Source organism: Dicentrarchus labrax, unplaced genomic scaffold (assembly GCF_905237075.1).
Source record: "Dicentrarchus labrax unplaced genomic scaffold, dlabrax2021, whole genome shotgun sequence".
Taxonomy (NCBI): domain Eukaryota; kingdom Metazoa; phylum Chordata; class Actinopteri; family Moronidae; genus Dicentrarchus; species Dicentrarchus labrax.
Window position 1 is genome coordinate 17,053,287 of NW_026136715.1, and position 23,359 is coordinate 17,076,645.

The following is a 23,359-nucleotide window of genomic DNA, read 5'->3' on the forward strand; positions in this document are numbered from 1 at the left end:
GCTGTCATGCTGAGTGCCCCTCACACACACTAGTCTGAGCATTCCGGCAACGATTACTCCCCTCTTTTATTCTCAAGTCCATTTTTATTTATGACAGCATTGAATCAAACGTGGTCCGCTCCGCTGTAGCTAAGATACACAGGTGGCACTGCAGCTGTTGTGCTGCTCTGTAGTGGCGACACTTGGCTAACTAACGTTGGCTAATTGCCCCTGCTGCTGCTGCTGCTGCTGCCCCTGCTGCTGCTGCTGCTGCTGCTGCTATTGTTTGTTGTTGCAGTCTCCCATCAAACAAATCACAGATGTTGTAGATCAAGCTCTTCAAGGTAAGTGCTGTGAGCTTCAACCACTCGTCTCCTTTACCTTTTTGACGTTCATCAGCAAAACGGGGCAGAAATGACAAATATGAGGAGTAGTTTGTAGTTTGTGAACGTTGGGACTGTTAACGTACACCCTTTTACCCGCTAGCTCTTGGGCTAATTTGCCTATTAGCATCAGCTAGCTAGTTAGCTGATAGACTTGTTTGCCCCTCACTGTTGCTGGTTACCATGAACTACCGTTAGCGGCTAGCGCCAGTGACTAGCACTGATTGGGGAATGCCAGCTGGGAGCAGGCTAATGTCTGGATACAAACAGCTCGTTGACACCGGTTAGCACAGTGTACGTGCAACACACACAACATGACTTCACTTCATTAAACGCTTTGTGGTTTCATCGCACACGTAACCTCGCAATACCCCACACAAAGCGTTTCCCCATTTTGAATTATCCAGTGTAGTTGCCCCTGTTCCAGGGAGTAGCCTGAGCCCGTTCAGCTATTGTCATTAGCTCATGGTAACGTTAGCTAGCGATGCTAACTAGCTGTCTTTGTCTGCATGACTTTTGCTCAATTATTGTTATCTGGCTCACAGTTTGAGATGATTTATGAGTTTGTTGGTGCTGGTTTTAAAACAGAGATAACACTGGATAAACGGCACACTCCTGTTGACTTTTAAAAACAAACCTGCAAGGCTTGTAAAAAACCTTCAATGGAGACATTTGTCAACAAATAGAATCAGCAGATCTGACATTAATACTTTGCACACATGGCAGTGTGCAGTGAGTAGTTCACAACATTTATCTTATAAGTAAGATAGGTACAGGGTGAGTGGGATTTACTGGGTTGTTCTTTTAGCTGTGGAGTGGGGTTTGTGTTTGAGTTCAGTACAAGTTGTTATGAATTGTAAGTTTGCAAATAGTAAACAAAAGAAATTTCTTTAACAGGCTTTTGGCTTCAGAAATCATGGATAAAATGTCCTTTTAAGTGAGGTTTCAAACATGGTTTCTGTTCATTTTAATATCTGTCATTTACAAAGGCAGAGCTGTTAAAAGCTAGTGATTTATTTTCATTGAGTGCCTCCTATGAGTCACTCCTGACTTGTTCACTTTAGTGCGCCTTACAGGGTGAGTTACATTGCCCTGCACAATTGTGGACTTTGCCATAGCTAATGAATATACACTGCTCAGTGATCAAAGGAGTGAGAAACATTTGTTTTGCTCCATAAATGCCGAGCTATTTTCAGCCCACTGAACAAATGTAATTTAATGTTGACAACAAAGCCTGCCTTTCCTCACTTGTCAAAGTACCAAAACATTAGACGACTGTATAAGAAAATCTTTAATGAATTATCTCATATCCTGACAGCATTGCCGTGTACAATCTATATACACTCAGCAGCGCATTATATTTAATGACTGTAAACATTAAGTCACTCTACTACTCAATCTTTAGCCTCCTGCTCAGGGCTGATGATGATGTCTGTAGAGAGGGGTCATTGAACTGGAAAACAAAGTTCATATAAACACACAAACACACACACACACACACACACACACACACACACACACACTACATATTTCATATGTCTAATGTCTGTTACACACAGACACACAGTTAGGTAAGAAAACAGACAGCAACCCTATGGTCAGACATGTTTTGTGAGGAATACTACTATCTTTCAATAAATACACCTGTTTAAACCCAGAACATAATCAACTGGCTTTAGATTTGACTGGAAATATAATGTTATTGCACCTTGATATACGTTTCTAGCTCCACACATCTAGCATATGGCACATCTGATGTTTTTGTTGCTTTTCCTGCTTCAAGTAGCTTAAAGTACCACTTAGACTGTAAATGCGCTAGGTAGGTTAAATAGGTCTGCCATTACTGGCTATACGTTGATTATTACTTAGCCCTGACAGTAAAGCACCTTAATGTTTGGTTTATGTGTTTTTTTTGTTGGAAGAGAATTATTTCAGCCCAGAACATAATTTAAAGTGTTTGTGGTGTTCATTTTCTTTTCATGTCATTTCATGCCTTTTTTTTTTTTGGTTTAAATGTGTAAAGTCCTTTTTAAATCCACATTATCTGGTTAGTTCAGGGGTCAGAGGAGGTCAGGGTGTTTTATAGTGTTTCAATTTGAATGGGATCTCAAGAGCAGCAGTGGGTAAAATTACTTTGAGTCACATATCCAATGACACACCCCGTCCATCGAATGTTAATCTAGCTGGGTGGCTGTAGTAGCAGCAGAGTAATGATAAGAGAAGTGTAATAACCCTGCTATTTTCCTTTAATGACTAATGTGTGTTTGAGTAATGGCAGCTCCCAGTGAGCAATGTGTGGCAAATGGAGGGCCAGACTATGTTAAGGAAAATCCCTTTTCACTGCGGTCTGACACCTTTTTTGTTGGATGATTTGTCAATACACATGCTCGGGAATTCAATGTTTACATGCTGCGCTCAAATGGTGTCTTGCTGTTTTTCACCTAGATGCCGTCACTGCATCTTTCCTTCACCATGAATTGTCATGAAAGATGATTCCCCATTATAATAGAGCGACTTCATGCTGTATACGGAGGCATTGTGGCATTGTGTTGTAGTATGAGATGGTGCTACAACCTGTCATCACTGTGGCTAGCCTGTATTTGAAAAGAGGCATTTTGCTTTCAGCAAGGCTATTGTGTTTTAAACAAAAAGGTGATTAGGCTGTTTCATAGTTTTGTTCAAGACTGTTTTGCTTGGGGATTTCATATACAGTATGAAATGAAGTTGGCAGGAGACGTAGGTAAGCATTGAAATGTCTGCTTGACAGAACCAGCACAGGAAATTATGTGTCAAGTGTCTTTAGACATCAGGTTTGTAAATAAGATAGAGTGTTGCCTTGTGTTTATATTTTATGAACTGCATAGAGGACACAGTGGAGAGTAGGGAAGCAAGTAAGGCTTGTGCCAATAGGCGATCGGAGTATTGACGATTGAAGGGATGATTGTTTTTTTCTTATGCGGATATTAGAGCAATTTCTATCAGAACTAATATGTTATAAAAATAATCTGTAGAATCTGCGCCTTACTGTGTATTTAGAGATGTTTCCTGTGGAACACACATCTGTCTGCTGAGCCCAGTTAATCAGCACAAATGACAAGTGAATTTTAAATCCTTAATTGCAAAGTTTGCTATCTCTTCTCCGACAGAGTTCTGTTGTCCATACAGCCACGCCTGCTCACCAAAACTTTGCCCTCCACACTGTAAGAGTAGTTCACACTTGGATTGTGACATTAAAGAATTTTCAATTTAAAGTATTTAAGTGTGCAAACAGAAGTACACATGGAGTATTCATTTACACACATTAAAAAACTAATCTAGAAATACTACGTACATAAAAGATAAGGTATCAGTAATGATAAATGGAGCATTGATGCTGTGATACTTTTAAGCACAGACTTTTAAAAGGCAGCCTTTGTTTGAGTAGGGGAGACATTGCTATTAAATTGATTTTTTTTTAATGTGTGCAAATAGATTTGTGGTCTCCATGTCTTTCTGACACACATTTTTTTTCAAATTTGTCTTTGACACTAAGTCTAAAGCCGGGTTCAGACTAAGGAGTTTTAAAATCCTAACATCATGCAAAGAAACTTTACAGATGTTCTTCTCTCTAATCTCAAACGTGCACACACTGCAAGGTTTGACATTGATTTTCGCATCACACACTTATGGATATTATTAAGATTGTGACAAAGGGAACAATCGTGATCAAAATGGAGACTGATGTGTTGCAACCACTTACTGTTATGATTTGTAGTGAGAGAAAACAAAAGCAGGGCACGAGTCTGGATGAGGAAATGGTTGGGAAGTCGCAGTCAGCCCTGTCTATTCTTCAGTGAGAACTGGAGGTGAGATTGTAACTGTCAGTTTTAATATCTGTCAACAGTGGTATGCTAGCTAATGTTAGCTTCAAGGGCTAGAACGTTAACCGTTGCTTGGCAACGCCGTCATCTGCTCCTGGACTAATGTGTCTCTCATTGGCTAATGTGGTCCCGCTTTGAAATCATCAATCAATCAATCGTAATCACACAGATCTTTACTCCTAAATATCAAACATGTTGATCAGGGATGTTCTGATGAGCCTGCGAACAGTTTGGGAAGTTTAAGACTGAATCTTTAAACCCTTCACACTATCAGATAATTTGGGCCAAACATTAGTGCCGACCAAAGTCCTAGACCAGATTTCTCCTCCGATTGTCAGTAGGGGGGAATTGGGGCTATATTGACTAAAAACTCTTGTGGACTCCGGTTTAAGTCGTCCATGCTGGCATTGCACTGGCGTGCTGTGACATAAGATCTCGAGTAACCACGATCGGACCCTATGCAAATCGAAACGATCACCCAACCCTAAATCAAGTGAATAAACTGATTTAGCTTTTTCTTTTACAGTGCTTGATAGCAATTTCATTGCAAGATATCTGACTGTTACATAGAAAATTAATGCTCCGAACAAAGGAGCAATGTTCGCTCAAAGACCTCTTGATGGGCCATTCAAGTGCTGTATATTCATTAAAAATAACAATCTGTCAGCACTTACTGACAGCACGCACAACAAGCCAAGCTCTCTTTATTGTTCTCCGAAGATGTTTTTCAGTTCCCGTGCCAAGAGCTGGGTAATTGGCTGTAGCAAAGCCTTGCATGTGTTGTTTTAAGATATTGGACTGACACGCACAGGGCACACTGGCAGAAATGAGGCAAAGAACCCCCCCCCCTTCCTCCTCCTCCTCCTCCTCCTGGCTTATCCCAGCAAGTCAGAGGAGGCAAGATGCTGGATGTGTTTTGTGTTCTTTGACAGCTTCCCTTCACCTCTCATAAGAGGAGATCCAAGCACGCTGCATCATATCTCATCTTTGTTTGATTCAGGCCTAGCTCCACAATTGTGCCAAGGAGATAGCATCGGCAAACGCTATCCGTGTTAACAATTGTGAGCTGTCTTGCTACATACTGCTGGTGGTATTTGATGTACTAGATGTGATCAGATCTGCTTTTTTCTGTGAGCTCAGCCCTGGTGAAGCCGGTCTCACTTCATCCTGCAAATGCCGTTTGTGTCTTATTGGGCCTGCTTGGCCCGGATTCACATCTTAACTAATCAGACACATTGTGTTTCGTGTTGTTGCCAGCCTCTTGGCAGGTCCTAGGTATAGCAAAAAAAAAGTTGTCTCCATATTTGCCTTGTTCAGCTTTGTATGTGGCTTTGAGGCTATGAGACTGCGAAGTGTTGCAACTCGCCATTTCAGTGTCTTCTGTGATTTATGTACTTGGAGGGTTGTACAATGGAGTGTGTGGAAAGTGGAAATGGAGGCTTGGCTTGGTTGTGAAGCAACAGCAAACATAGGACAATGAGTACATGAGATGATAGTGACTGACTCCCCCCCCCCCCCATCTTACACATTGTTAGATTTCTCATGCGCCTCACTAATTATTAGTTAAAACACACCATAGCACGCAGATGATAGCCTGTTTTTTTTTTTTTTTTTTTTCAGGATTTGGGTAAGATTGTCTAATAATAGCACTTAATCAATTACAGTGCCAAAAAGCATGAATTGAAAGTGTTCAAAAATAACAGTCAGCCATTTGCCATCTCAGTAAAAGAGGAAAATGAAATGGTGTAGGATCAGCTGGCTGGCCCCTGAGGAGAGGGAGAGAAAGGGGGGAGAGAGATGAGGAGGAGGAGGAAGAGGAGGAGGAGTGCTTTGCCGCTGTGTGTGTCAGTGCTGATTAGGTAAGAGATTGCCTCATGTAATGACACGGCATGGCGCTAGTGGTGCAGAAACACAAACAATGCATACCAGTGTTTTACTGCACACACCCCCTGCAGCTGCCTGCCTGAAGATGTTTATATAGACATATACACTCTCCCTAGAATATTTCAGCATCTTTAGATGGTGCCCTTTTTTTTTCCAGCAACACACACATTTACTCCATCCAGGAGCCAATAGCTCTTTTCACCGTGCGCTCGTTTTCTTCTGTAGCGAAGATGAAAGATGTAGGTGATTAAAGGAAAGGAGCACAATAGAGTCTGTGCAGTTTTCTATCAGCGCTTATTGTTACTATTGACAGCAGTATTTTTCAGCACCGACGTATATTGTTAAATGGGCTGCATAACCTGCCAAACGCTTTGCTCTATTAGCTGAACCTTAAACATGAGGAGACATGTCATATTCTGTTCCTGCTTGTGACATTTAAGGGTTTCCATCGATGTATTGGACTCATCACACGCATCAATGTTAACTTGGCTTTCATTCATTTCATTACCGTGTTTCCTGACACAGTGATTAAAGGGAAATAGTCACTTTGTTATACCTATCAGAGAGCCACCTTGATTAGCAAGTCTAAATGATGCAGTTGATATAATTGATTGCTCTATAGAGAGATGTGTCAATAACAGCTGTCTATTGTCCAGACAGACGCATATCTTTGTCATTAATTAACGTGGCTGTAATGGCTCGTTATGTTGTGTTTCTTTTCTGTACAATATTGGGTTTGCAGGACATTGATTGTCAACACCGCGGATAAGACATATTATACATGCATCTTTTTACAATGCGCTGGTTGTGCTCTGTGGCCTCTGTGACTAATACGGATATTGCACTGATGTTCCGACTGTGCACATGAGGCACAGTTTGTTTGCAGAGCTGCAGAACCCAAACCTGTGACTGATGTTATAATGGAGACGGCACGCAAGCCAGTGGTGAGCTCAGGGTTCATGCAGCCGTAAGGAAATGACCCCGGTGACATTGTGTCCACTCTCCTGTTCACGAGGGGCCGCCGGTAAACTGTGTCCTTGCTCGCCCTTGCAGGTTAGGCACACCTATCGAGCCTACTGAGCCCTCAGTGTAGGTGCTGCGACTTACAGCTGGCTCGACTATAGGTTTAAGGATGGACATCTTGTCTCTGTACCCCAGTTCCAGCAGCCGACGCAGAGAAAATGAGTTCTGAGGATTGGGTTTAGATTTGCCACTGTAGCACTTCAACTCTGATACACTCTAGCTACCATCAGGGGAAGGCTGTCAGAGAGAGAGAGAGAGAGAGAGGGAGAGAAAGAGAGAAAACAGCGAAGCACAGCAGTGCTATCTAATAGATCAATTTGTAATAAATCTGTTGCCTCAAGCTGTTGTTGTTCGCTTCTACTCAGTAAAAGGTGTCTGCGTTTCTCAGGCAAGAAAATGCTTGTCAGGCAGGGCATACAGAGCTATCAGTGAATGAGACGCGCCTAAAGCGCAGTAAATCATTTTCTCTGTGCTCAGTTTACATAGGTCGAACACATTGCTCTCTTATCAGCACATTCCATTGGTCAAAAAGGGGGGTTATAACCAATCGATGGGACTGAGCGCTGAAATGAGGAAGTAACGCTCCCCTCACATTAAATTTCCCCATTATCCAATATGAGCCATTAATCATGATGAAGGAGCTATTGATTAGGCTATCAGCCAAGGTTGGTCAATTTATTTGCCAAGAGTCATTCCACAATGTGAGGATCTGTTGAAGTAGCGCTACTTTACAAAATCCAGGCAGCAGAATTGAAATGGCCCCATTATTATGACAACAGTTTGATCTTTAAGGTAACAAAAGAGCGGGCCTCTATAAGGACCACATGGGACCTTTCCTGCTCCTCCTCCACTAGCAGCCATATGGACCGTACTAATTGTGTTTTACGCCAACCATTTTCACTGATCCATTGGGGACTTGTGGAAGTGCTGTAGCTATAATGTCACCAGCAGTGGGCTGGCTCATGAAAGAAACATTAGCAAGCAAGATGAGAAGACAGGAAGGCAATACACTGCAAGTCAACACAATTATTGATTTTATTCAAATGAAATCTGTGGTTCTCTGTTCTGTATCTGTAGCCCTCAAAGTATGATTTCTATTATTTCTTTCCCCTATTGTAGCTATTGTTCAGTCTCACACATGTACTTGGTAAAATAAAATGTACGGCATGGCGCCAGGGTGTAAAGATATAGCTTATAGAGGATGTGTTATTGTAATTCCATTTATCAGCGCAGGTGATTTTAGATAGTGTTTATTCTGACTGTAGGGCTACCACATGTAGCCAGCTGTAATTGCTCCACAGAGAAATCATCTCTCATCTGTTTTGTTTTGTGACGACACAAATGCTTCGGTTTGACTGTTGAATGTAAATGTGACATTCACATTATTTGCTTTGCCCTTCAGGTCAGGGATCGGTTGTAAAGTGTTTGAAGTGCTAAGTGCGACTGTGGCAAATCAGTGTGCGTTTTAACGTGTTTATAATACGCAATCATGAAAAAGGGCACATCTATGGAAATTAGATCTAGTGAAGGAGGAGGTGAGGGGAGGGGCGTTGGAGTGGTGACGGTGGAGAGAAGAGAAGGAAAAAAAAAGTGTGTGTGTGTTTCATTGTGTCCCCGCTAACAGTTTTCTTGTAATTATTGAAATTGATGTTTGCTGCGGAGCTGTAAATCTGCAAGATCTCTTGTTAATAAAGCAGCAGAGGCAGCCGGGCCGTTAGGCTGGGAAATAAAAGGCAATCAAGCCTCCAACATCCTGTCCCTCGCCCCAAAATGAAGCAGCAGAAATCCTAATTAACTGAGAGGATGAGCAGCTCTTACTACAGTTCCTGGCTAGTCGGTGCCAGAGCTAGCTGCTATACTCTAATGAAGACGCTCTGCTAGCCGCCCGCTACCTCTCTCTTTCTCTCTCTCTTTCTCTCTCATCCTTCCTTCCAGCCCTCTCTATCTGGCTCTGGCTTGCCTAGAGGTATTTTCTCCCCCTCAGCTCCTCTCCTTCTCTACCTCCTCCACCTCCCTTCTTGTGTGTGAAGTTGTGGATGTGACTGTTTGCGCTGATGGAGTGAGAGAAGCTTTTTTTTTTTTTTTTTTTTTGCCTGGAGGTGTCTGGGAGTCCTGCACAGAAAATCGGTGAGCTAGAATGATGGCCTCTGTGATGGTTATTGCTGCTTATGTAAAGTGCTGTGAGAGAGAGGGAGAGACAGCATTGATCTCCTCCCATTGATTTCATAGATCCTCTTTAAGATGACAATAAAGTTGTCTTTCTGTGTCATCTTCAAGTGCTCCTTTTCAAATCAGCGATGTGGCAAATTACTCTTGTCATCAGCCACCCATATTCAAACAGCATTGTGAGTGATCATTTCAGAGTTGAAAATTAGGTTAAATCTTGCCTTGCACACTTGGTATTTGTTTGTGCATGTCTTTGACTGTGACATTCAGTAACACGTTGGTAATGCATTGCTGTAAAGTAGCTTTGATACAAAATAAGATGTCCTACAGGAAGTGAATGCTGTGCTGTAAGCCACATCTTTTGTTGTTGTTGTGGAGGAGTGAGTGATGATTGATTGTTTGAAACTTGAGCTTGCCTCAGCTCCCAGCCAGCTGCCTCTCACTATTTACCTGTAAACTTGTCCTTTTTCTGCTTTTGCTTTGTCTGTGGATGGCCGCAGAGCTCTTTCTCTGTCGCCTCTCTCCCCTCTTTGTTGTACCGAGCAGCCCAAAAGCCTCCAGGGATGAACGGACAAATAGAAGACAGCGAGAGGTGAGGCTCGGTCCCCCCGTTCTCCCATCTATCTTTCTCCCTTGCGAGCACTCTGCCAGACAAGTTTCCAGGCACTCAAAAGCAGCAAATCGACTCACTGTAGGATTCACTGTCACTTAGCCGAGCTGGGGCATAGCAGCGCACTAGGAGGCCAAATCCTCCTCCTCCTCCTCCTCCTCTCCCCATTTCACCGCCTTCTCAAATGAAGAAAATGCTATTTGGCATGGCATTACTGAGGCCTGATTCTCTGTATAGATGAGCTTATTCCAGTCTAGCCCTCTAAGAGTTCTATTTTTTTTTTTGCCTCTTCAGTTATACAGTAGTGGGGTGCTGATGACGACTTGATTAAGTGCCTGTCACATTTCAAATAATTCCAACTGCAAGGGTCTAGTGAGCAGCTTTCCATCTTGATTTGCTCTGGTTCATTTTAAACAACGGCGATTGGCAGGCGAGATGGTGAGCCACCATTGCATGAATCTCTCATCAAGGTTGGGGATGTTTTGTTTGTGCACAGATTTCATGATTGTGATTGAGCACGAGGAGAACGCCGTCAGAGTTTCAGCCTCTTCCTTTTATTCTTGGCACAAAGCAAACGATCTGCTCGGCACAAAGCCGTGCGCTCGCTGCAAACACCGAACGTAGTAAGTAGAGGAAGGTTTGCGTCTGGCTTCGTGTTGCTCTTGTGCACGCGCGCTCGGATGCATGCACAAGTGAACCGACTCATGCACTCGATGTAATAAAAGCCCAAAAATTCTCCTGACAGCAGGAGTTTAAATTTCACTCCTCAGTGCGACAGCTTTGTCACAGGGAAGAGATTCACCACCACCTCTGGCAGCCCTCAGAGACCCTTCCTTAGAGAACCAGCAGTCCTCCCTTTCTTCTCCCTGTTTCCCTCTGTATTTAGCACTCAGCCTTTTCCTCTAATCAACGACAGGCTTGTGAAAATCTCTACATAAAACAATGCACAATGCTGCTTTATTTCTTTCTTCTTTTTTCCTCTGCCTGACTCTTCCCCTGAGTTTTTTTTTTGTCTTGCCTGTGCAGCTGCTGCTGTGAAGAGGATGACAACAGGCATAGAAAACTAAAAGGACACGTCGTCTTTACCCCCCCCCTTTTTGCTTCTCTCTATCTTTTTACGCTTCTCTGTAAGCAGCTACCTTGCTAACGTAGCTGCTTACATTACACCGGGCTCGTCCACCTTGTATTTGCTGTTGCAGAGAGATAAACACGATGAAAGCAAGAAATGCGTGTGACGTTCCCTGGGAATTTAGCTTAGGAATTTGGCTGTACGTGTAGGTGTATAGAGGGGAGGATGGAGGTCATATGAGAGCTTTTTTTATTTTTAGATTAGTGTGCATTTAAAGTAAAGTAGCTCATGGGGCACGGGAATCGATGGGCGTGTTTTAATTGTTTGTGACATGTGAAATGAGAAACAATAATGTGTGACTAGTGGGCCCGGGAGATTACAATCTGGTCGGCCGCTTTAAGGAGTGTCAGAGAGATGCATTACCACATCTTTGTCTCCCTCTCTGCCCCTCTGAGCCATAAACCACTCACAAGCATTTAGCCAGCAGTGATTTCTCCTCCGTTCACCTCCTCGTCCTGTTTGTGATCCTGTGGAGCTGCTGGTGGAAAACCTCCCAGGCTTCTTGAATGAATCCCCTAATATGTGTGTGTGCGTGTGTGTGTGTGCGTGCGTGCGTGCGTGCGTGTGTGTCTCTGCTTGCAGCTCTGGTTCTCTGCAAATCTCTGCAGCACCACCTGATTTGACTTGGTAATGGGACATTGATGAGTCTTGGGGGAAATAGGAAAAGGAGCACAAAACCGTACTGCAAAAACCCACTACTGTGAGGCAGCAGTAAAGACAGCGTCAGGTTTCTCAATAGTAATTGACAAAAGAGGAAAAAAGAGAGGATGAGGTAAAAATGGAGGACTGTAGAGATATAACTGTCATCTGTCGATGCCTTCGGCCGCCTGCTATTCCTACAGGGGGAGAAAGAAGCTTAGAGGTGGAGATGGGCTTCAGCACCCAGGCTTCAACTTGATTTGTATTTTTACTCCACTGTACTGGAAAAGCTAGTTCTCTCTCCAGGACAGCAGATTATTTACATCTTTAGCAGAGCTCATTGCTCACAGAATATTGAGTTCAGTATGGAGGACATAAAAGGTAGCCAAGCCAGGAGTAGTAGGGGAGATAAAAGCAGGATCGCTTAAGCACTCTGTGTGTTATTTGAAGCACATTTCTACTGCTGTTGATGTAGCCACTAGCCTAATAATTCATCTTGCCTAGTTTTTATCACTCAGTGCACACCCACGCTCATGCACACACACGCACGCACGTCCACACACCCACACACAGTATCTACTCACAAACACAAATTCCCCTCGCCGGCGAGGGTAGGCCCCCTCTAATATAAAACAAGCGATTCAAAGATGAAATGCTCATCATTCTGCCGTCTCACCATGGCCATCCAACAGATGAGTAGTGCTCCTAACAAAAAGCAGGGGCTGCCTGCGCCCAGCTCTCTCACAGCGGCATCTTGTCTGTGTTATCACTCCAGCTAGTGCTGCAATTAATATTAATGTGCTTTAAAGCACGCTCCAGCAGCCCTGCTTCCCTCTCTCTTGCTTTGTGTGTGTGTGTGTGTGTGTGTGTGTGTGTGTGTGTGTGTGTGTGTGTGTGTGTGTGTGTGTGTGTGTGTGTGTGTGTGTGTGTGTGTGTGTGTGTGTGTGTGTGTGTGTGTGTGTGTGTGTGTGTGTGTGTGACTCAGGAGGAAGAGAGCAATAAAGCCAGCGGGGGATAAGAATCTAGGCAGGATATGACAGTCCTCATGTCAGCTGTCTTAGAGCTGGAGGGATATGTGGATAAAGACAAGGGATGAAACTGAATCCCAACCAGCCAGACAGGCAGGTACTAGGGCTTGTAGGTAGAGACTTCCAGCATCCACATCGGCCAGGCTAGGGGCTGCGCGCAGCCTGTTTATTTAGTCATGTTGTAATAATGCTTGACCTTTTCTTTCAAGTCCGCAGCCTGACCTTTAGCACCTTACTTCTCTGCAAATCAGTAAGTGTGTGTGTTTCTCTCTCTCTCTCACACACACACACACACACACACACACACACACACACACACACACAGCACACATGCACACATGCACACGCAGAGAGGGAAACGAGCACCTCCTTTGCAGGGAGCTTCATGGTCTGCCAACTCCAGGAGTGGATTGTTCCAAATTAGTATGCATTAGGTGGTTAGTGCAAAGCATTTAATTATGCGAGATGGCACTAAACTGTCTATGTTATGATTAGCCCAACACGTTACAACCTTAATTTCTTCATTTTTTTCCTCTCTTTCCATGGGTGAGGAGGAGGTACAGGGTAAGGGGGTGATAGGCTAGTGAAGGAAGACAGCTTTAGAAATGCTCCCATATTCCCATTAGATGTTACATGTATCCCCAGTATCTGTGCAGCCAGTGTTTTCTCCCTTGAAGGATTTTTGATATTTTCTTGTCTCCCTCCTTTCACTCCCCCTCTGCGTGCCCCCAGATACTTTGTCAGACGATATTGAATCAAGTCACTTCCTTTTATGTGTGTATGTGCACGTCCCCGCTCTCTGTTTTCACTGAGCCGCTTTTCATGGTAGGCAAGGCTTTTTAATCTTGGGCAGCAGGCAGCGGTGGCAGAAGCAGCCTGGGCAGAGTCGGAGCGAGCCAGGCAGCCATCCAGCCAGGCAGTCAGTCGCTGCAGTGGAGCCCCAGCAGCTCCCCGGAGGAGCCCATTATACAGGAGAGATATCAAACCATGAATCATTTACGCCAGTCCTCCCCTCCCCTCCCTTCTCCTGCCCTTGCACGCAGCCTTGATGCCCGGCCGGCCGCCTGCTTGCCGCTGTCTGCATCTTAAATGAATGATTATTGCATTTCATAAACATGGGCTACAGTAATTAAAGTATTATTGATCCTTTCCATGTTGGCTCCGAGGTGGACAAAAATGTGTTTTTGCCCTCCTCTTCACAACATCTTTTTTTGTCACTATGAAACAGTCCCTCTAGGAACAGCAGACGGAGATTTATTTACCCTGGCGATTTTTTTCCCCCTGTTTAGGCATTTCAAGAATAGCCTTCATTCAAGCAGTAGGGTGATAATGCAATAAGGGTGGGGGTTTTTTGGGTCGTTCTCATTGTGCAATGTGTCGTGAGGATTGTGTTGGAGTGTTTCCCTATTTTGGTGTTTTATGTTTTGTGTAAAAAGTGTAGGGACACTGGGGTTAATATGCTGGAAAAGAGTGATTTAGGTCAGTGGTCGTGTCTGCATCTGTCACTCTGACAAGCTGGCGCTTTAGGAGGCTGTGCGGCGTTGAATAAAGGAGAGAGTGAGAGACAAGTGAGAAGAGAGCTGGCTCTTTCAAATGGAAAAAAGGAAACCTGACTTGACTGTGATTTGTTCTCTCAGCGACAGGCACCGTGTTACAAGCAGCCGTTTGATATAAACCTAATCAGTTTCACCTCTTTATTGAGGATCAAGACAGTTAAAGCCTCTGCAAATAAGTGCATGTCTCTCTGCCTTCCTCCATCTGTTTTTTCTTTCTCTCCCACCCTTCTCAGCTCTCCCTGCTGTCATTTCTCCTGGTCATTTTTCCTTCTCCCTTATCACTTTCACTACGCTTGTCTCTCTCTCTCTCTCTCTCTCTCTCTCTCTCTCTCTCTCTCTCTCTCTCTCTCTCTCTCTCTCTCTCTCTCTTCCTCGTCTGTCCTCTTCCCCCTTATTTCACTATCAGGAGTGCACTTTAGTTTCTGTGTAAATATCACAATCTTTGCTGAGGAAAAAGTACTGGCATCTCCACAAGGGGATTAGAGGAGCCATTTTGTGTATCACTTATTAATGTATCTGTTTTTTGGCTCTCCCCGTGAGCTGTATGGATTGTTTCCTGTCATAGGAAGGAAAACATATAAATCTATTTACAACACGCAGGTTTGTACCTCTGTAATTGTTTGACTGAATTGTCAGAGTTTAGCAGTAATATTTCCCTATAGTAGCCTCATTCTATTACGGGGAAAGGTTTATGTTTTGATGGAATATTGGTTAAACCTAATTATTTTCATTCACGGCTATTTGCTGTGTTTTTTTTTCTTCACAAAACCGCTGCAATAATATCATCATAAAACAATGTTCCTGAATGCAACACAAAAATGTGAATCAAATTTCTCCAGCCATTAAAAGTCTGAGATAGTCTGTTTCAACTAGCCTATGCTGATTGCTAGCCTTTTCTCCCAGCCCTATGGCTTGTCCCTTTTGTTAGCCACATGGCTCTCTACAGGGCTTAGTCTAATCAGTGCTAAATATTCAGCGGTAGCCCATAGCCTAATCAGCCAGAGCATAATCATTGTCAACCAATTGCATTCCTCTTGACCTCCCAGATGGAGGTAAACTGCACAGCCTCTCCATAGCGCCGCCTCAATTACTGCAGCAGTAATGGTGATAAAGAAGACCACAGGCTCAAATGAAAATGGCTGATTGATGTGGACACACATGGCTTATAATTGGATTATAAGGAAGGGCGTTAATGGTGTTAGGGGCGCCGTGGTGCAGTGGGAATCTAAATACTGACCAGGTATTTAGTGATTTACCCCTCTTGCCTCCTCATCTAATGCAGTTGTGCATCATAACCGTATCCTCAGGGGTCTTGGCACCTAAAGCACAACCCTCTTGTCCAACCCCTGCTGCAGTGTCAAGGGTGTGTGTGTGTCTATGTGTGTGTGTGTGTGTGTGTGTGTGTATGTAGTGTGTGTGTGTGTGTGTGTGTGTGTGTGTGTGTGTGTGTGTATAAGTAAAATGCTTATGTGAGCTGCCAGTGACTGGCTCTCTTATGCTAGTGACAGCTGTGGGGTCAGAACAAAAAGCTGTCTATTTCCAAAGCAGCAGCCCTCCTCGTCCTCCTGTCCAACAGACACACACAGAATGAGTCAGTGGGAGAATTTGGGGAAACAAGATATGTCTGTCCAATTGTACTTGTAGTACTGAACAAGGCTGCAACTAAAGCTTATTTTCATTATTGATAAATCTATAAATTATGTTTTCATGACAGAGTCTCTGGCCTTCCCTTCAGCTCAAAGTAATATCTTGAAATGTTTTTTAGTCAAACAAAACAAACATATTGAATTTACAATGAAATGAAAGGAAGAAAAACAAATCCTCACATTTGAGAAGCTGCAAACGGGGAAATGTTTAGTGTAAAATAGTCATTTCTGTGCATTGCCTAATTGATTTATCAACATAAGGAGGAGCCGGTCAGTCGTGTCGCTGTGGGGGAGGTTCAGCGCTCCCCTTGTTGTCAGACTGCTCCTCATTTATTTCTGTTTATCCTAATGGAGAGCGTTTGGAGAGGGATATAATTAATTGACCCTGGCAGCTCAAACGGGCTGTGGTCGAGTCCGGGAGCAGGTGCTGACTGTGCTGCCCCACCGTCTCTCACACTAGTCCTCATCTCTGTGTGCATATATCTGCCTGAGTACCAAAGACTCCCCGCTGACCGATAGGCTCTTGGTAAGTGCAATGATGCTGGATGCCTGAGCCTGCGTGAGCGGCATAATACCAACTAATGCCTGAAGGAGTGCTCTCCCCATTTCTATCTCGCCTCTCCCCTCAGCTGCTGCTTAGCCAAGCCTGGCCAGTGCAGAGCAGAGCTGAGTGCCTCCTTTTCTCCTCTCACTCTGCTCTGCCTGGCAGTTTATTAAAGGGAATACTAGCTTTTTCCTTGCGCCCGGGCGTTTGATTTCGACAGCAGCAGAAGCTGTCATGGCAGATAAAAGGCAGCAGGGCCCCAGAATTACGGTGCACACACAGCATCTGTATTTACTGCGTCATTCTCCCTGCCTCTGACAAGGGAGGAGGAGGAGGAGAGGAGGAGAAAATGGAGGACAGGCTGCTGCATTCATGTGTCTTTACATTGACATGTCTCATCAGGGAGAGAGGTGGACAGACAGTCTACAGTGAATCCATCAATCAGCCCTTTTCAATGCGCCTGTCCAGCACACTGTAATACTCACACATAAAGACTGACAAAGGAAGGCATTATTGCTGCTGTTGACATATTTTTAGAAAGCCCCTTTTCAGCTAGCTTTGTCAGAGGGAGTAAAATAGCAAGGTGAGTGTGGTGTGCGGGCTAAAAAAGTAAAGAAAGCAGTTTTTTGACTGAGATGATATGGATTGATATGATTGCTGGTGTTTCTTTGATTTTCTTTTCTTTCAAATTAGCGAAGTAACAAACATTAACGATACAATCATCACACTTTTTTTTTTAAATATAGCGAGTAGTGCTTTGTTCTCATTGTGGGCGTAATTGATTCCTCAGATGTTTGCCACTTTTAGTTAATATGATAATTGGTTAAAATGACATTTTTATTTCTGTTTTATAGAAAGTGTTTTCTCTTCAAGCCTCGCCTTGAAAACAACTTAACAGAGATCCATTTTCCTGCCAGTATCCCTCACTGAGGCTGTGGGTCATGCTAATTTTTCATCGGCATCATTTCATTGAGCTTTAATTAACACAACAAGGATTCGGTGTCCTCCAGTGTCATCCACTCAGACAGCTAATACAAACTCATTAGCCCTACTCCCAGTAACTCTGAAACAAACTGTTATTACACTGTTTACTGTTTGGATATATATTAGAATTGATTATGTTGATGTAGTCATCCACATAAATTAAGGTTTTCAGATCATATCCTGTAGACCTTTTTTTTTATCTGCTTAGTATCAGAGGTCTAATATAAGCCTTTATTCAATACAATACAATACACCCCTGCCGCTAGTTGGCTTAACCTGCTTCAGCAGCGTTTGAAGCAACCCAGCTGTCTGTCTTCTTCATGCATCTCGATGCTCTAGCCTGTGGTGACAGCAAGACTAATGTATTCATGGCGCCGCCACGGTGAGAGGCATTACTTTACCTTTGCTTAATTGAGGGGAAACTCCCCTGACACCTGCTTAGCACAGCACTAGGCTAGCAGAGCGGCCAACTCAACCCTAAGAGCTGAGGCCGCTGATCCCTGACTGAGAAATAACACAACCCAAGACCACCCAGGGACTGCCGAGGGGAGGAATGATTTAATAATGTTGATGAGATATTACGCCAACCCTTCCTCTGCTGTCTCCCTCTCTGCCCCACACTTCTCTCTCTCTCTCTCTCTCTCTCTCTCTCTCTCTCTCTCTCTCTCTCTCTCCCCCTCTCTCCCTCTCTCATTACTTCTTACCTGGGTAGGGAGACGGCTCTGACTCGCTGCCTGAAGGTGTATTTAGATGGGGCTGCTAAATATTTCACACCCTAAAGACAGAGAAGTGAAAGAAGAAGAAGAAGCAAAAAACGGGGAGCAAAATCAGTGCAGAGGGTTTTGACATGGATTGTGGAGGGAGGTTAGGGAGTGTAGTCAAGGGCAGTCAGGGCAGGCTTGTAATTGGCTGACACCAGAATGTAGGTGTGTGTGTGTGTGTGTGTGTGTGTGTGTGTGTGTGTGTGTGTGTGTGTGTGTGTGTGTGTGTGTGTGTGTGTGTGTGTGTGTGTGTGTGTGTGTGTGTGTGTGTGTGTGTGTGTGTCTGTGTGTGTGTCTGTGTGTCTGTCTGTCTGTGTGTCTGTCTGTGTGTGTGTCTGTCTGTGTGTCTGTGTGTCTGTGTCTGTCTGTGTCTGTCTGTGTGTCTGTGTCTGTGTCTGTGTCTGTGTCTGTCTGTGTGAATACTGTAAGGCCAAATATATCGCTCCAGCCAGACTACATTGCTTTCAGGGTGTTGATATGCTGCCATCACCATGCACTACAGTGGATGTTGATCTCAAATACAACAGACATTGTATATTATTTTCTTTGTGGCTCCAATACCAAACTCCCCACTACCTCTGCAGCGATACAGGCATGGTCCCATCTGAGACTCAGCATGACAGCTCGACTGAGCTCCTGCCTCGTTTTTAATTGTCCCATGCCCCAGGGGCTGCTGGGAGCTAGCTGGGCGGGGCTGAACATTTTCTCCAGGGGGATGTGGAGAGGTGGGTGACAGAACGCTCGCAGTGTCAGGTGCAGGTGCGGAGGAAAGAGATGGAGAGGGGGTTGACAAGCCAACCATGGGGAGCCGAGTAGTGGGAAGCCGTTCTCTCAGATGGGAGAGGAGAGAGAGCTTTATATAAGTAGCATATAAGTGGAAAGCATACAGGAGGCATCCATCACCTCACTCCAGCACTACTGCATTCAATGATACATATAATGATATTATCCTGCTGGTCTATTAACAGGCACTAATGCTAAAAATGAATGCAAAGAGCACAATGTGGCCTTAGTGGTACAACGGCAATAGATGTTTGCACTGGAACTAGCATGTGTCTTTTTGTTCGGACAAGGGTTTGTCATTGCTGGACTGGAGAGTGTGTTGCTTCCCCTAATGATAACATAACTGCTGGGCAAAACATCATCCTGTCTGCTCCTCATTTGGTCTTAGTTTTTTTTTTTTTTATCTGGTTCAGCTTGATGGATGTGATTAACCGAGATGATAAGTCAGTCGTCAGGGGAAAAAAATCGATTTCGTCGTTTGAAGTTATTTTTAAGTAAAAATGCTAAACATTTGATGGTTCCAGCTCCTTAAAGATTTTGCTGAACATATCAAACATAAACTGAACATGTTTGGCTTTTTGACTCTTGGTCATACATAAAAAATACATAAATTTAAATATGTCACTTTGGGCTGTAGGAGATGGTGCATGAGCATTTTTCATAAATAATCAAATTATATAATATATTATATAATAATCTTCAGATTAATTGATAGTGAAAAAAACAGCATCTATAGTCTCAACCGTAGATATGATTGGATTATCAGCTACATTTACACTGACTGCAGCAATCTCACAATTGACCCTATTCTACACACGTATATTTTTATTAGCTGTTTATGTGGGTTACTAATTCCCATTTATATGCTACGCGGCATAACCCAATTAATATCTTCAGACGCCTCCTCCACAGTATGTATCAACATCAGTTTCCCTCCAGTAGTCCGCCTCACCCTATATCCCTCTGTCATATTGCTACCTTGTTGTAGCCTTTGTACAGATCCTGCAATAACACCGTGCTTTGTACTATTCATCTTGCAGCTACATGAAAGCTGAGTCAGACGGTAGAGCCTGTTTTATCAAGCGGTTGGATTGCTGCAAAATACTGTCAACGCTCCAATTGTGATGCATCATTCCTTTGAGGTGTACACACATCTAAAATAATGTTGAATAAGGCGTTTGGAATGCATGCCTTAATGTGATTAGGTGTTTTTTCTGACTATGACTGTATTCAGATTACGGTAATTGGAAAAGTGTGTTTACATGGCAATTTATTATTCAGTGCGTTGTCTCAATTGTGGGAAATATTGTCAAATTGCAGTCCCTGTAAACATAGTCATTGAACCGTTGAGTGTTTTTTAGTAAAACATCTGAACAATAGCGGAGCTGTTCAGGGCAGCTGGAATGAAATGTTATGCAGTCGAGAGGAAGCGGCGCCGTGGTTTTTGAGTCTTGCTCTTCCTGTGTTGCTGGCACAGAGACGTCATCCAGCCAGTCATACAGGGGTCAGAGGCTCTGAAAATAGCCCTAAGGGGATTCAGGCTGCGCTGATAGCATACCTGCTGTTACTCTGAGATGTTATCCAACTGCAAGCCAGCCCAGGCTCCCTCCCAGCTGCTGTGCTCTGCTTTGGATTCTTCTGCAATACCTCACGCAAAGATGGAGTGGGGCCATTATACCTCTGGCTCTGTAACATTCCCTATAGACACACACAAACATACACACACACACATGGTTACTTACACCTGCGCAAACATGCATGCACGTACCTGCAGCCATGCACGTCCTCACTGCATCTAGGTCTGCATATGTTTGTCTTTGCAGGAACAGATCATCACACACACATACCCATATGCGACCACACACGCACACATCAAACCAGATTGCGCTGTCACCGCAAAAAGCTTCGTAGCAGCAGCACAGACAGGCTGGCTTTTTTCGCAAAGGGTCAGAGTTGACTGCAAATTACAGCTGGTGGCCGACCAGAGCTTGTGATAGATCTCAATGCACTCTGTGTTTACCCACACACCTGCACCCCCGCGGATGGGAGAGAGCAGCGGCAGCACAGCCGAGAGCACACAGCCATTTTGTAACACCTCAAGGAACTTTCCCTCCCTCCTCTCCCTGTATGAGGAATAGATGAGGTGGTGCCATTAAGTGAATTTGCTGTTATTTCCCCAGGCTCTTAGCTGAAGATGTCAAACCTCAGCCACTGAGGCAGCCAAGGATGACTGCCGACTCAGGCAGAGGCAATCACAAACACACACACACACACAGACAGGCACCACACTCTCTGCCATGCACATGATCAGCTTTCATGCTTCTGTGTAATTTATCAAATTGCTTGGGCATGTGATGAATGGTCCCAGATCTCAAAAGGAAAAAAAGACATTTATTTTGCATTAGGTCGCTGTTATGCCCATGTAACAGCTTAGAATTTAATTACAGTAAATGGTAAACATTCACATTTTCTCAAACAATAATTCAGTCGGCCTAATTGCTTTGTAGTTTCACAGACTACACTTGAGCGATTATACAAGTGGAATCGGCTTGTTAAACAAAAACTGTTCAATCCCATTACTTATACTACAGACTACTATATTTTCTTAGTGTGTGAAATGAGCACGTAGGCTTAATGTTCTCTACATTTTCTCACAAATGCCCTCACTCACACAATCCTTACTGTAAAAGAAGCTGGTTCTATCCTGGTGATTTGTCACAGTTCCCCATTGTATTACCCACCACCTCTCCTTCACACTCCAAATCCCCCCCCCACCCCTCCTCTCTTTTCTTTCTTTCCCTCCCCTCCCTCGTTCCCTAAATCATTTCTTTACATGTGTGTGGGTGCCCCCTCTCGCTGTGATTCTGATACTTCATAACGGCAGGAGGAAATTGAGCTGACCTTGAGGCTGCCGAGCTCCTTTATAATGCTGATGTATGGGGCTGTGGGCGCAGGCAGCCAGTAAGTGAGAGGCATGTTTTTATTTGCCGGGGAGCAGGGCCCAGTGTCAGGACACATAACAAGGTTCATTTCTCGCCCACTCGAGCTAGCTAGTATGCCGGGAAGCTTAGTGTCAAGCATTCAAGTCCACTAGGTGTTTACCTGCATTAGTCTTTGTGTCCTGCAATAAGTTGCATTGTGCAGCCTTAAAGGGTGATTATGGAGAAAAGGCACACATAGAGTTAACCCTGTGGATAGATTGGCCCCACTAAAATGTAATTTAGATGGTGCAGCTGCATTGCAAAAGTGTTACTGTTGCCAAGACCCTTATTTCAAGGTTGGACTAGAGATGAATTCGTGCAGGATTGTTTCTGTCCAGTTTGCATTTTATGGAGCGGTTGACAGGGCGGCCATTTAGAAACGATGCAGTCACTTTGACAAACTTGTATCACCCCGACTGTCATTGATGTCATTATTTGTTCAGCGTAGATGGCCCACTTTCTTCTCTTCAGCAGCTCTCTACTCATCAGCGCAATCAGCTAGCTCCTAACACAATCAGGCTGCTCTCAAATTACAGTCATGATTGAGACCAAGTCAGTGGCAGGAAAAGACAAGAGCGCTTATGATTCGAGCATTTCAGCGCTGTTCAGGAGGTGGACACGATAAATGAATATCTGTAAAATATAATGCAATCCAATGCGATAGCCCTTTAATAAATGGCACCTTTGTGATGCTTGGAAGATGCATTTTTTTTATACGAGAAGTACTGATTCAACCTAGATGCTGTGTTCTCTTGTTTTATGTATTATATATGGTCAACTGTTTTTCTTACTTTGTCCACACAAGAACAACAAGGGAATTTAATATCGGTACCACAGCAAATATTAAACTAGAGCTGCAACTGCACATTACTTTCATTATTGATTAATCTACCGACTATTTTCTTACGGTCCAGTGTGTAACATTTAGGAGACTCTATTGGCAGTTGAGGTATGTTTTTATTTGTGTACAGTTAAAATTATTGTGTTTTTGTTACCCTCTAGAATGAGAGGTTTTAATCAGGTGGGGATCCTCTTCTACAGAATCCAGCTCATTAAACTGCTTTGTTTCTACAGTAGCCCAGAAGGGACAAACCAAACACTGGTTCTAGATAGGGCTGTATGGGTTTGTCGCGTTTCGTGGCCACTGTAGTTTCTCCTTTGGGCTTGAAAGGGGGAGGGTGAAGCGAGGGAGCTGCAGCCTGCAACTACAATGGTCCATAGTTATTGTGAAAAATGGCCATCAATAAGTTCTCAGAGCCCCATGGGGACTTTTACAAATGTCTTGTTTTGTCTGACCAGCAGTCCAAAACCTAAAGATATCGGCTTTGCTATCGTAGCACAGTAAAAAAAAAAAAAAAGCAGAAAATCTAAAAAGAGTCTAACCAGTGATTTTTTTTTTTTAT

The 23,359-nt window shown here is 43.8% G+C and overlaps 1 protein-coding gene across 3 annotated transcripts in view; it reads left to right on the top strand.

Moving 5' to 3' along the window:
* rerea (arginine-glutamic acid dipeptide (RE) repeats a) overlaps positions 1–23,359 on the top strand; it is a 124,964-nt gene continuing 101,605 nt past the window's right edge. For 2 of the 3 annotated variants that reach the window (XM_051424225.1, XM_051424227.1), the window contains exon 1: positions 3–323. The gene's annotated coding sequence lies outside the window, so the exon portion shown is untranslated. Of the gene's footprint in view, positions 324–23,359 lie in introns of all 3 variants that reach the window. The other variant, XM_051424228.1, reaches the window with a different exon arrangement.